The sequence below is a fragment of the Helianthus annuus genome, chromosome 14, assembly GCF_002127325.2.
Source record: "Helianthus annuus cultivar XRQ/B chromosome 14, HanXRQr2.0-SUNRISE, whole genome shotgun sequence".
NCBI lineage: Eukaryota > Viridiplantae > Streptophyta > Magnoliopsida > Asterales > Asteraceae > Helianthus > Helianthus annuus.
The window spans coordinates 171117704-171133311 of record NC_035446.2 but is presented as its reverse complement, the minus strand read 5'-3'; the positions used below and the strand labels follow the sequence as shown (position 1 = coordinate 171133311).

Genomic DNA, 15608 nt, shown 5'->3' with positions numbered 1-15608 from the left:
ATTTTAGCGATTTATGCATAATCTGTAATGTATATGTTATGAAACCTGTTTTGACACTTATAAAACATGATATTAAGTATATAAACTTGTTTGCGCTCGTTTGAATCGATCATTTGCTATATTGACCCGGTTCGGAGCCGAATGTCGCAAAAGTTTGACTTTTGCTTTGACTTCAGTTCTGACCCGTTTTAGTGAGGTATAGATTTACCTTAGGACTCTCTTAGGACCAGGTCACATGTTGGTATAAACCTCTGTGGTCGGTTCATGAGTTATCCGAGTCTTTTGCGCAATTCCGTCATTCGCCTAAAAGTTGACCGTAACGGTCTTTTAAAATTAAAACGAGTATTTCGGACACGTGAACGGACCAGAACCTTGCTTATTAAATTATAAGCATGTCCTTAAAGTTTCACGTCAATCCGAGGTCTAGAATGAGAGTTATGCTATTTAGCGCGATTTAAATAAACTTTTGTAATAAACGGCGCAATTAGCATAACACCTATCTAAACCAAGATTTCGTCACCAAAACTTTTACCCACTGTATTAAAATAATATTTTGGGAATTTTAAAGATTTTTAATAATTTTTACCTTGCTCATAACCTGCGGTTATGGCTACGGTTCGGTTAATACCGAATATGCCCTTTTCGGCCAAAACATGAGTTCTACAAGGTCTTTTGACCCGATTCCAGTTGCTACTGGTTTTAAATAATAAATAAAGTATTTTAAGCTTTATAAACTGTTCGGGAAACTCAGATTTCCTGTAGAACTCGAAAAGCATTTTTAAAAGTCTTTAAAATGACCGAAAAGCCCCTACGGGGCATAATATTAACTTAAACTCGTTACGGGCGTCACGGAAGGTATCCTACTGATACCACAACCCAATTAAGGCATGTTGACTTAGGAAATAAGCGTACGACTCTCATAGTTAACCGTTACGCCTATTGCGCGCACGGTTCGGCTTATGAAACTAGTTTTCATAAATTAGCCGATATGGGTCAAATTATATTATTTGAACCCCAAAATTCAGAGTGTGAATCATTAACCCATATAAAACAAGTCTCTGAACTTGTTGGGTCAGAATCACACTCCATTCTCGGTTTTCGCCTTTCCGCGCGATTAAACCATATCTATATATATATCGGAACCAACCGGTCTAGGCTACGGCCATTATAACGACTCGTTAGGATTCTAAGAGGTTAATTAAAACCTTCGTTCCAGATTAGGAGCCCCAGTAAAAGCTATCGGTGATTTAATCCAATTAAGGAAATATACTTGCAAAGGTAAATACTTTAACTTATTTCCCCTATATGGGCTTGGGTTACGGTATATTAATACCGCTTGATTGAGCATTATATTCTTCCATCGCTTAGGTGGTTAATTAAATAATATGATCGGCTCATTTAAACAGTTTTGTTGCTTATAAGCCTTTGGGGGGTTTAATGACCGTTGTCCCGGATATCCTTGGCATCATTTTACGAAATGGCCACGACCATCGACATCCCGGTGTAGGCGTACACCCGGTATAAAGTGTCGACATTAAACTAAAAGACGTAGCCGTTGGTTTTTATACTACGGTTTTACGCAAACGTGGTGTGTCTATAAATCTTTAACCCGGCACGACCCGGGTTACTGAACGCATAAAAGAACATGTAAAACGTTCACAAGATTTTATTATAATTTTCCCAAGTTATAAAAGAGTTTGTGCCTTGTGCATTCAAATCAATTTTAATAAACATTTTCAAATGTGTCAGTTGAATGTATTTACCAGTGTAAACTGACGTATTTTCCCCAAAAAGATTAAGTGCAGGTACCTAAACGTAAATTGGCTGGTATTAGCTCCCTAGCGTCGTGATAAGTCTCGCAAGCTTGATTGCAGTATCTGATGGAACAATACTTTATATTTATTTTGATCCGCTGTGGATACATTCGACTTCTGTAATACATTTGATATTACAATCAGAGGTTGAAATATATTTATTTATCTTTAAGCTTCCGCTGTGCATTATATAATTGTGTGGTTTGACTATATTGTTGCCAACATCGTCACGGTAATCCCCCACCGGGCCCACCGGTGAGACACGTGGAAATCGGGGTGTGACACTTTCCTATTTTAAATTCATTATCCACATTATCTTTTATTTCATTTTTATTTTTTAGATTTCACCACCAGAATTCGGATTATGATTTTTAAGATTCACGTAACCTTCAGATTTCAACGGTATACACATGTGTACTTTGATATGAATTGAACAGTACACATGTATACTCAGCATGGTACATATGTGTAATTAGCTACATAATACATACATATAAACAAAACTTGTAAACTATTTTATATTAATGTAACACCTCGAAATTTTTGCGTCCAATAATGTGCCGACACGTGTCCTAAGTTTACACGTGGCATTGAAGGACTAAAATTGACAAACCTTGAATATATGTAAATTCGAGGATTATGAATGTCAATCAAGGGTAATATACTTTATAGTATCCCTAAATGATGCTCGTACCTTCAAACGGATAAATCATGGATCGTACGGAAACGAAACGCGAAAGAAAGTGAGAGATTACAAGCTATAGGGGTTAAACGTGTCAACATGTTTAATTATACCTCTGAGTGACCATTTAACGAACCCGAGGCTTCGTAACAGTAAAATACGCTCACTAGAATATAATATATAAATTTCGCGAAGTTCCGTTTTAAAACGAGAAAGTTATGATCAAATCCGTATGCGAGGGGTAAAAAGCGTCAATAATAAAAGTTAAAACCTTTCTAATAATATTGAAAATAACCAAGGGACTGAATAATACATATAAATAACACGAGGCCCTTAGTTGTAAATAACCAAGGGCCAAATCGCAAAGTTGCCCCTTCGTCCGAAAGGTCAGGTTATTAATTACAAAGATTCTGATCATGATTATAAAAGATTCAAGTTACCCCTTCAAAACCCGAAAGGTCAAGATGATGATTACTAAAGATTTCATTATTTATTACTAAAGATTTTATCATTATTACCAAGATTTAGTCATGATTATAAAATATTCAAGTTACCCCTTCAAAACCCGAAAGGTCAGGTTAGTAATTACGAAAGATTTCGTTATTAATTACCAGATTCTCGTAATCATTTCAAAAGATTTAAAAGCCTTGAAAAACCACCCTCTCGCGACCCGCGTTGAGATTTGGGGTAAGTGAAGGCGGGCCGCGAGCCCCCTAAGATACGCGCATGATTTTAAAAACCAGGCGACCCGCGTACAAGGTGCATGGTTCCCCCATGCGGGCCGCGTCAGGCGCCCAGATGCAGAAACATGCTTAACTTGGCTGTTCAGCCTTCTAAAAGCCATGACCTGCATTTAAACCTTCAAAGTGACCCCTAAACAACTCCTAAACACTAGGGACACATGTTGGAAGGTTGGGGTTAGTTGGGGGACTTGTGTGTCAAAATTTGTTGTGAAACCTTACTATAAAAGGGCATGTTTGGTTCATAACCAACACACAACTCAAAACACACTCCTCTGGTCATTCTAAAGGCTCTCAAGCATTTCTCTGTATACTCTAAGCAAGACCCAACTTCTGTAAGTCGTCTAGATCCTTTGTAGTTTGATTTATGCTTAGATAACTACTAGAAACCAAACCGTCGTAACTACGGTTTGACTTCAAAATAAATCCGTAATGGCTCAGTCTTATTGCGGATCAAAAGTAGTTATGAGTTGGTATTTATGTGGGTAATAAACCCCTAAAAGGGTTTCCCCTGATCACCACTCTAACCATGTCAAATGTCGAGTCAAACGTGCACCTAAAAAAGTCAACAGAATGTCGTTTTGGCGAATCTTGCATAATCTGTAATGTATATGCTATGAAACCTGTTTAGACACTCATAAAACATGATATTAAGTATATAAACTTGTTTGCGCTCGTTTGAATCGACCATTTGCTATATTGAACCGGTTCGGAGCCGAATGTCGCAAAAGTTTGACTTTTGCATTGACTTCAGTTCTGACCCGTTTTAGTGAGGTATAGATATGCCTTAGGACTCTCTTAGGACCAGGTTACATGATGGTATAACCCTCTGTGACCGGTTCATTGTTTGTCCGAGTCTTTTACGCATTTCCGCTAATCGCCTAAAAGTTGACCGTAACGCCCTTTATAAATTTAAACGAGGTTTTCGGACATGTGAACGGATCATGACCTTGGTTACTGATTTCTAAGCATGTCCCTAAAATTTCATGTCAATCCGAGGTCCAGAATAGGAGTTATGCCAAATGGCGCAAATTTCGGAACTTTGGTAATTAAATAGCGCATTTAGCATAACGCCTACCTAAACCAAGATTTCGTCCCCAAAACTTTTACCTACTGTTGTAAAATAATATTTGGGGATTTTTAAAGATTTTTAATCATTTTTACCCTGCTCATAACCTACGGTTATGGCTACGGTTCGGGAAATACCGAATATACCCTTTTGGGCCGTAACTTGAGTTCTATAAGGTCTTTTGACCCGATTCCAGTTGCTACTGATTTTAAATAATAAATAAAGTATTTTAGACTTTATAAACTGGTCGGGAAACTCAGATTCCCTGTAGAACTCATAAACCCCTTTAAGAATCTTTAAAATGACCGAAAAACCCCTACGGGGCGTATAAAGGACAAAAACTCGTTACGGGCATTACGGAAGGTATCCTACTGATACCACAACCTCTTTAAGGCATATTAACTTAGGAAACAAGCGTAAGACTCTTACGGTTACCCGATGCGCCTTTTGCGCGTACGGTTCGGCGTACGTAACTAGTTACATGAATTAGCCGATGCGGGTCAAACCATATTGTTTTGAACCCAAAATCCAGAGTGTGAATGTAAGACCCATATAAAACAAGTCTTCGAACTTGTTTGGGCGAAATCACCACTTGTTCCCGGTTTTCGCCTTTCACGCGATTAAACCGTATATATTCCTTTGAAACTGACCGGTCTAAGCTACGGCTATTATAAAGACCCGTTAGGATTCTAATAGGTTGATAAAACCTTCGTTCCAGATTAGGAACCCAGTAAAAGTACTTGCGACTACTGATTAGAATATACGGCTGAGTTATTATTCTTGCTATTTAAGACAGGAGCTAGCTCAGGTAAATACTCTTAACTTATTTCCCTATACGGGCTTGGGATACGGTATAATAATACCGCTTGGTCGGGTATTGAATATTTAATCGGATTGTGATTAAGTTATTGAGGTAACCCGGTTTGATCTGTATTGTTTGAAATAAAAGCCTTTAGGGGTTAATGATCATGTCCCGGATATCCTTGACATCATTGTATTATAAAATGGTCACGTCTTATGCACGGGGTGTAGGCATACACCTGACAGTTGCATAAGGGAAACGGTATCTCACGCTCAGTGGGCCTATACTTGTGATGTGTCTGTTAATCTTGACTCGGTTTCTATATCGGGCCCTGAACGTACAACGAACATGTAAAACTGTATACAAGATCATAACTATGATTGTCCCAAGTTATAAAAAGATTAATCTTGCCTCTGGGTATTTTAATCAAAAGATATTTTGTGCCATGTGCATTCAAATAAATTTTCAATCATTTTCCAAAATGAGTCAGTTGAGTGTATTTACCAGTGTAAACTGACGTATTTTTCCAAAAAGATTAAGTGCAGGTGCTATACGTAATAGGCTGGCTACTCCAGGCATCATTATTCAAGTCTTGCAAGCTTTAGATGTCAAAGTCTGTTGAACAATACTTTTCGATATTATTATTTGATCCCCTGTGGATACCTTTCGACTATTTGTAATACATTTGATATTACGAACAATAGTTGAATATAATTATCTTTATGCTTCCGCTGTGCATTATTATATTGTGTGGTTTGACTATGATGTCTCCAACTACGTCACGGTAATCCCCACCGGGCCCACCGGTGATACACGTGGAAATCGGGGTGTGACAATTAAGCAAATAACAATTTCCATAATGTTTGCCAAACCAAAAAAAACATACAATTACAAGTTCCAGTTTCGTGAAAAAAATAAACGCAACATAATCAGAAAAATAAAAAAGACATAGTCTTTTACAACTATTCGCCGCGTTGTATGCTGAATCATCCTTATCGACCAAGCAAACAAACATACGTGAATCATCCTTATCGACCTCATACGTGAATCATCCTTATCGACCTTCCATCTCCACTTTCCTCGTTTACGACGTCTCCTATAATAACACAAAAAACTCAGCAATTAGTACTTTGCATAATTCACAAGTGTACATCAACAACTTTACATATTTAATACACAAAAAAATATGAGATATCACAAAACATACGCTATACACATATGTACATCGCATTAAAATCAGAGCAAAATCAGAATACACATGTGTACATCGCATTAAAAACAAAGAAAAATCAGAATACATATGTGTACAACGCGTTAAAAACAGAGCAAAATCAAAAAATTGAACAAAAAAACTGGGACATCATAAACAGACGCTATACACATGTGTACATCGCATAAAAAACAGAACAAAATCAGAATACACATGTGTACATCGCATTACAAACAAAGCAAAATAAAAAAAAATGAACTCCAAAAAAAGCTAAACAACTTTCTGATATCATTTTCAAACTAATACAAATTAAACACATTCCTATCGATTCGAATGTCACCAAAACCCTAATTCCGTAAAACAAACTGAATCTAAAAGAAAAAAAGCAACGTATTACGCATCAGTTCAATACAGAAAACACTACAACGTGAATCGTAACAATAATATATACGATTACATCTAAACTAATTGGAATTAAAGAGTTCAAAATTGAATGATAAAGTGAGTGCTTACGAAGAAAGGAGATACTTAGGTCTGAAACTCGGAAGAAATACGGAGACCGGAACCTCGCGGCGGAGTGTCTGGTGCAGATCGTTGACGACGAATGGTGGAGGCGGTAGGGATGGATGGAGTCGGGCGGTGCTGGTCGGAGGTATGAATCAATCGCTGTTTCGTCAGACGGGATTTACGCAGATCGGAGGGATTTATTCTGTTTCGCCGGACAGGATTTATGCTGTTTCGTCGGACGGGATTTATGCACTCATCCTGCCGCCGCCATGAATTTTCCGGCGATTTGCTTGATCTGACAGTGTTCCTCTTGTTTCCTTTGCCGTCGCCAATGAAGGTTAGAGAGAAAGAAGTTCTGTGATTTTGATTAAGAGGGAATAAAGGAAATTGATAAACTAAACTATAGCTATTTATGGGATTTAGGCTATGGAATAATATGGAAACTATTCAGTTTTCGAATTTTAAATTTTTTTAATCAAAATTAATTCCATATCATTAAATTACTAATTAATGTAATTACACTTTTACCCTTTTCTATTTAATAAAATGCTAAAAACATAACCAAATAATTACAATCATGCCACTCATTTAAAATCTCAAGATCATAAAAATCAATGGTCCAGATCAGTTCACGCAGTTCACGCATGGGATTTTGTTCACGTTTGAACCTAATCCTATGTATATATATAGGGAGAAGATCATGCGAGAACCACCTCTTATTGTGAGAACCGCGAGAACTAATGTGAACACACCAAAAATGCCTAAAAATAGCTAAAAATCACACAAAAATTTTTTTTGAATCTTTTAATATTTTTTATAAAAAAATCGCTACTTTTCGAAGCCAAAAAAATTTTTTTTTAAATTTTTTTTAGCTTCTAAAAGTAGCGATTTTAACATAAAAATTTCAAAAAAAAAATTTTAGATTTTTTTAGATTTTTTTAGGTTTTTTGGGGGTTTAGTTTTTAGCATTTTAGCTTGGGGGAGGGGGGGTGGGGTTAGGTTTTTTTAGCATTTAGCTTGGGGGGGGGGGGGTTAGGTTTTTTTTTTTTTTGGGGGGGGGGTGGAGGTTAGGTTTTTTTATCTATTTTAGGTTGTGTTCATATTGGTTCTCAAGGTTCTCACAATAAGGGTGGTTCTCGCATGAGCCCCTCCCTATATATATATATATATATATATATATATATATGGGAGAGTTCATTGGGTAACATTAAAAAACTGGAGAACCAGGGAACACTTTTAAAAATTCAACTTAACATGTTAAAGATCAACTTTTTATAAAAAAAAAAATTCGACGCTTTCCTTATAAATACATGTAGAAATATTTTTAATAAAAAAAAAAATTATACCATCCTGCCTCCTTTTTCAAAATTCAAATTTGGAGCCCAATGCATCGTGTACACACGAGCACTCATTGGCAGGTCCTGTCATGTGACAGCTAACGCTGCCAATTGATTTCCCAATTGTACTTTGAAATGATTATTTCTATTTCTTCCTATTCTTTGGTGGTTTTTATTTTCTTTATTTAGTCCGACCCCATGCCAAATTCTCATAGCATCATACTAGGGGGACATGTGGAGGAATGACCTGGCTTGGTCATCGCAGGTCGGGTAAACCGTCATTAAATGTAAGGCATTAATAAGAATATTATCAATATATATTCTTATGCAAATAGAAGATTTGCCTGATCTTCAAGAAAGTAGGAGTTATTGTATAACCGACTCTCTGATTTAAGGGGAAACCTTAATTCACCAAAGAGTATAAATAGTAGATACAATCTTAAGGTAAGATAATCGCAATTCTCTCTCAAACACTTTCACTCTTATATACGAATACGTATTCTCACGCTGGAGGGTGGTTACAGGAATAACCTCATCCCTGTAACGAGTCCTAACGGTGTTCTGTTTTGCAGATCAAAGTTCAGACCATTTGTAATTGAATCACCCAGCCTAAGAACGTATTTCAGGTAACGTTTCTACATGTGTTTTTCTCTTAGAGACAGACAAACTATATAGATTTTAAGAGTAGATGCACTTTTTATTATTAAAAAAAAAATCTAACTAGTAAGAAGGGTACATTAAAATCAAAACTTTCTAAAATAGTTCTACAGTAGACTACTACATGTGGAGTGGAGGCGGCGGTCATCTCCCAAAATTTCAAGTTGCAATTGAAAATCTAGATGCAAATAACTACATGAGATAGAGAAAACGTTGTCATTCAAAAATAAAAAAAAAAAAAAAAACTACCTGAGGTGGGCCACTGGGGCACTTGGCCAACACGCCCCACGAAAAGTCTAAAACTACACTTTTGGTTTACCTGCCTTTCTAGTTTCTATTCCCATTCCTCCAAAGTTATGTTTGATGTGTTCTATAACAAAATAAAGAGTAAAATGCTAAAATGGACTCTGAATTTAGGTTACTTTTTTCACTTTAGTTTAAAAATGAATTTTTTGTATTTGAGTTTTCGATGTTTCATTTTTTTTGTCATTTTCATACAATTTGCAAACTGTGTTAGAATTTTCTGTTAACTTTTCTCTTTTTTGTCGTTTTTTTCGTTTAATTAAAATATATTATGGCATAAAAGGACAACTATACCTTTCATTTAAATGAGAAAAACGACAAAAAGGGGAAAAGTTGATATAAAATTTTAACCCAGCTTGTCAGTTGGATGAAAATGACAATAAAAATGAAACCTCAAGGACACAAATACAATAAGTTTCATTTTTGGACTGTGGTGATAAAGATGACCTAAAACTCAGGGACCATTTTAGCATTTTACTCTAAAATAAAGCTTTTACGTTTTTTTTCTTTACAATGTAAACTATTATGATCGAGTCATCAAAAGTTTGTGAATTGGAAATAACTTGTGAAATATCATTTTTGTGATTTAGAAAACATGCATGTATTATTAAATAAGAAAAAATATTTATAAAGATATTAGGTTTAGTTACACAAAAGTTGTCTAGTCTTACAAAAAAATAAAGTGAGATGCCCAAAAGGATATAATCATTTGGTTCACATCGACTTAAAAACATAATAACGAATGCTGATCCCGATGTCGTTTGTTCGGTGTTGGTTCAGTACGGTACCATACGTAATTGGTACTCGGTTTAGTTTATCATACCAAAAATAACATTGATTTTAACAAAATTTAGCTTTCAAAAAAAGTATATATGTGTTGCGGACTGGTACCAAAATACCAAAACTGAAATTGAGTAAAAACACAAACCGAAAATCACACCGATTATAAAATATATTGGAAATTATCAAAACTGAAAAAAAATGAATTAAATGATAGATGAATTATTTTTTAAAGAAAAAACTTAGAAGCATGAGGTTTCAAAATCTTAATCTTAATGAACTTCACATTCTTCACCTTGTTTCATTTTATTAATATTTAATATTGTAATAAAATAGGCGATAATGATATTATTTTCTTTATATTAACTTTTAGAGACATATGTGATATCGTGAAATTTTGAGGATATGATCATGTTTTGACGTCATTATATATTCTTGTATACAACGAAAATATAATGCATTACTTTTATTTATAAAAAAGAATCACAAAATAGATATTTTCCATCATTTTAAATAACTTTTACAAATTTTATTACTTAGAAAACTATTTTAAATCAAGAACTTTATTATATTTAAGTATAAGCTTTGCGTTGTTATGATTTAAAACAATGATTTTTTTAATTGTTGATGTGTTGTGATTATAACGGTGAGAGTGAGCCTAAGACCATGCGTAGTGGTAAGGGTGAATAATGCATTCGGCGTTTGTCATGTGGCAGTACAGTCAGCAAGGGGCATTATTGGGCGTTTTTCTAAAACGGGTATAGTGGGGTTGTGGGTATTATGATAAAAGGGTGTGAAAAATTAAATAAAAATTAAAAAAACAAAAAAAAACTATTGGAAGATTAAATAAATAAAAAAGAAAAATAAGATTTGATTGGCCAAAACGACTTGTTCCAAGCGTGAGTTAAAACACGCCTGCAGGGGATTTTTGCCAGATCACGCCGGCGGGGGTGGGGCGGCGGCGTTTTTGGGCGTGTTTCGGGGGGGGGGGGGGGGATCACGCCGGATGATGGTTCCACTACGGGTGGTCAAAGTATGTGTAAGGTGTGTCTAAACTATTTACAACCACACATTCTATATAATCTTAAAGGAGAAAGTCGGTGGGTTTCCCACCGGCTTTCCTCCTTGCCCCCCCCCCCCTCATTCTTTTTAATATTGCATTTTAGTCCCTTGACTTTGTAATTTTTTATGTTTCATAAAATGGCAAATTTAGTCCCTAAAACTTTCACTTTGAATTTTCAAAACAACAACCTCATCTTTCAAACTTTGCCAGCACCAACCATTTACTTTGGTTTTCCACCATCACCCCCTTAGCTCTTACATAGTTACGCACCAACCCTCTTCTTTTACATTTCCACCAACACCCCCTCATCTTTTACACATTTTCGCTACCACCCATATACTTTTACACTTTGTCTTTTTTAGAATTTGTTTTTTTACTCCATGTACTACTACTCCATTGTTACACCCGCCCAACTTTAAAAAAAAAAATGCAATTGTAAACTTCTACTTTTGCAAATGCCAATGCATTGTGTTTTACGAAAATGTCTTAGGCATTGTGTTTTACACTTTGTGTCTACCGTTGTGTTTTACACTTTTTTTGTAATTCTCTTTCACGCACTGTGTTTTACGAATCGTGTTTTGTCTTTCTATATGTTTCCACCCGTCAAAAGACAAAGTCGGTGGAAATCTCATCGGCTTTGTCTCCTCATCCCCCATACTTTCACGATGTTGCAATTTTAGCCCCTTGACTTTGGTACCTTCAAAGTTTCATAAAATAGCAAATTTAGTCCCTAAACTACTACTCCATTTTACAAATAGTTTGCTTTTGACACCCCAACTTTGTGGTAGTTTCCTTTTCAGCTCCAACTTTGTTATAGTTTCCTTCTTACCCCAAAACTTTATCAAATTTTATCTTTACCCCTTTTTTAGCCCTTAATTTTAGGAAATGCAATTTTTAACCACTTAACTTTTTATGAACTTTGTAAATGCCACTTTGACCCCTCTAGAGTTTTTGGCTTGACGATATAAATTCGAGTTAGTCGGGTCGAGTATAATACGTTATCATTGTACGATATAAATTCGATTTACGTTACGATTTAATCTAATCGCAATGCAACTATAGGAAACATTGACTTCAATCGGATACATCAAAACGTGCGTTTTCATATGGTTAACACATCACATAACGCTTAGACTAATCAATTCGATATTTGCGAAGTACCAGCGCCGTAACGCGCACGGGTCTTATTACTAGTTCATCATTAAAACTATGAATCTCAGTTATCTGAGTTTGACGAATGTGTCTGCCAATAGAATCCAAAAGAATTATCTAATAGGCTAATTGTGATATGCTTATTTAGAAGTAACATTATGTGGTTTAGTTGAGATAAATATATAATATATTTTAATAAACATTTTAACAAATTATGCAATATTGGTTTCTAATTGTTGAACATCACCCACAATTAGATTCGAAGTCGAAACATTTATCGAAAACTATTGATTAGTATATACCTCCATCAAAAATTTAGTAGAGAAAAGTAAAGATATAAAGCTACATAATCACTATCACTCTCTTCCAGCGTTTATTAATGGAAGGAAATGAAAAGAAACAAAAAGAAAATAAAAATATTTTATGTTTCAGACTTTGATTTAAGGAAGAAAAAAAAAGGATTATAAAACATGTTATGTTCCCGAGTTTCATTTAAGGAAGGAAATGATAGGAAATGAAAGGAAAATTAGTCTAAATTCTTTAGTTTTTCTTTCCTTCCGATTTGGGAGGAAATAGTGGGAAAATTTTCTTTTTTTTTTTCTTTCTCATCCTTTCCTTTCTCACTTTTACTTTTTTTCTTTTCTTTTCCTTCGTTAAGTTAACTCGGGAAGAGAAGGGATGATACAAATAATATTCTAAAGAGTGAAGTACTAAGGGAAAAAGGTGAAGGTCACAGTCAAGACACGAATTTCACACGGGATACCTCATCCGTTTGGTTGAGGTAAGGGCCAACAGCCTGTCTCTTTTAAGTCCTTTATTATCATGCACATTTCTAAACATGCCCAATAATATAAGTTCTAGAAACCTTTTAATACTTTCTTTTGTAGAATATTTTTTAATCCTAAAAACGTTATCCATAAAATTCATTTTTATGAAAAACTCCTTTCAAAGAAAGAAGAAAAATTATCCATGCCATTTTCATGCTTATTTGTTGGGGACTTTGACAAGCCCGGGATGATAAGATGTTCAAAGGTTTGAATATGTCTACATATAGAATTGTGGAGGAGGTGAAGTAGACATCGTTTGAACAGATACAAGACAAGTCAAAGGTTCTTTGTATGTTCTCGATGGATTGGTGTATGTTTAGGAGATATGTAATGGTAACATTTAGGTGTACCCCACCACATACCCCTTAAAACACATTCCTCAGCCCATCTTTACCCACATTCATCCGGTATCACCCGTTATCACCATCGCACCTGACGAAATTCACATTCCATAACGGGGGGGGGGGGGGGGAGTGTTCCCGACGCTATGGAGTCGCCATAAGATCTATCATGGCTGGATGACGCTCCACTACACATGGACTTAGATTGCAGATGTAATTTATTTTGTGTAAAATTAGAAAGAATAGTTATTGGTGTAAAAGTATAATATTTGTCGTTAGAAAAAATAAGAATTTAATCAGAGGCGTTTTTGAGAATTCACGTACCATGTTCGAGCTTGAAAAAATGTGTCATTCCGTAATATTTATTATTATTTATAAAAAATAATCAAATTAGTATTGAGCTCAATAAACCTAATTGCAAGTGGGCTAAATTATAAACCATAAATATGATTTGTAAGTGGTCCTATATTGGAATTGGTATGTGTTTACTATTATAAAAAAGTAACATATACATATCGGATTTTTTTAAAATCGCGTGCCCCTCGAAATCGCGAACCTTATGCAGAGGTCCTCCCTGCACACCATCGAAGCCGCCACTGAATTTAATGCATCAAAGTCACACCTCAAATATGTTAAATATATAAAGATAATATAAATATGAAATTACTAATATATATATAGATTATTGAAAAGGTGATTTTTTTTAATCTGTATGTATATCGGGCTAGTGGGGAGTTCAAATGAGAAGAAATTTTTTATCAGGAGAAAAAAGAAGAAATTTCAACCAATAAGAATGCTTTATTTTACTTCATTTAATATAAGTATTTAATGTTACTATAAGGGTACATTGGTAAATCTACACAGGTCATTGATTTGTAGTCTTTCTCTTTAATAGCTAACTACATTAAATTTTTTGTAACTTATCTTCGAAATATATATTTTTTCAAAAAAATAAAATAAAATAATTTAACGTGTAGGACAAATTACGAGTTGTGTAGGATAAATTACGAGTTGTGTAGGATAAATTTCAACGTGTATGATGAATTTCGAAATTAGTGTAAGATAATTTTTGATGTGTGTAGGCAAAAAAAATTAGTGTGGATGATACTAGTCTTTATGACTAATTAAATAGTAAAAAATGATAATAAATGAGATAAGTGAAAAAAACTATTTAGTATTTTATAAAATTACCTTTTATTCTTTTTCTTCTCAATTAATTTTATTCTCAAATAAAACTTACATCGGGCTATGCTACCTTTTTTTAATTAAATAGTTGAACGACTAATTAAATAGTCCAATAGACGGCTCAATGGGTTGCAACTTGCAAGTCATCCATTTCAACTTTTACATAACTTTCTAAATTATTATACTGAAAGTACACAGTACACTAGATAATGTGTTTTTATAATAAAATAGATAGCTTAGTTACTATATTAAAATCATTTCTACACAGTTTTTTTCCACTCAACCTAGTTTGGCTCGACTCATTGCTAGAAATTACCCATATTTATCTGTTACCCAAACTCACATCATCTCTATCAGGTTGTGGTTTTCTCTTCACAAAAGCTAGATTCAAACAACCAACATAAAAATCTAGTTATAATTGTAGACTACCACATAAATGTTTAAGCAGTTTAATATAAAAATTTTGAATTGTAAGTACCAAGTCATCTTTATACTACTAAAGGTTTTTTAAACAAAAATTTAAACAAGATTCTTCATGACAATCATGTATACTTTATGTTTCAAAGCCAATGTCATTTTTTTTAAACGGTAAATTTGGATCACTGACGGACCTCTGAAGTAGCATCGTGCCACCATCGGAACCACCTGATCATATTCATCTCCACTAGGCATAATGCCTATACACCAATTCAGGAGGAAACCCAATAAATATGGGGATAAACCCCCATTGTGGGAATCGAACTCAAGACCTACTGGTCATATAGCCTTATCCCACCCAAATGTAATTTTTTATTCAATAGTTTCAGTAAATAATATCGTGTTAGGCAAAACGATGAATATATATTTCAGCCACTAGGTGACTTTAACAAGATTGCATTACCAAAACAAACAAACAAATATCCAAAAGATAATATTTGTAACAAGAAGAATCTTATGGATTCGATATATATCATGACTGAAATTCTATTATTAAATCCCAAAAGCGAAGATATTACCATCAATCGACTCCTCGGAGTATTTTCACTGAAAATGAAATGAGGGTTCCAGCCAAACACAACAAAAAGCATCAGGATATCATATTTAAACATGATTCAACCAATCATAAATAATATTTAATAATAGACTTTGTTTGATATTTT

The 15608-nt window shown here is 34.5% G+C and overlaps 1 long non-coding RNA gene across 1 annotated transcript; it reads left to right on the top strand.

Moving 5' to 3' along the window:
- The first annotated feature begins 3231 nt into the window (after window positions 1–3231).
- On the top strand, window positions 3232–5691 carry LOC110906302. Its single transcript, XR_002573811.2, has 3 exons — window positions 3232–3571; window positions 5024–5113; window positions 5642–5691. It is a non-coding gene; the product is annotated as an uncharacterized LOC110906302 (long non-coding RNA).
- Window positions 5692–15608: the final 9917 nt, after the last annotated feature.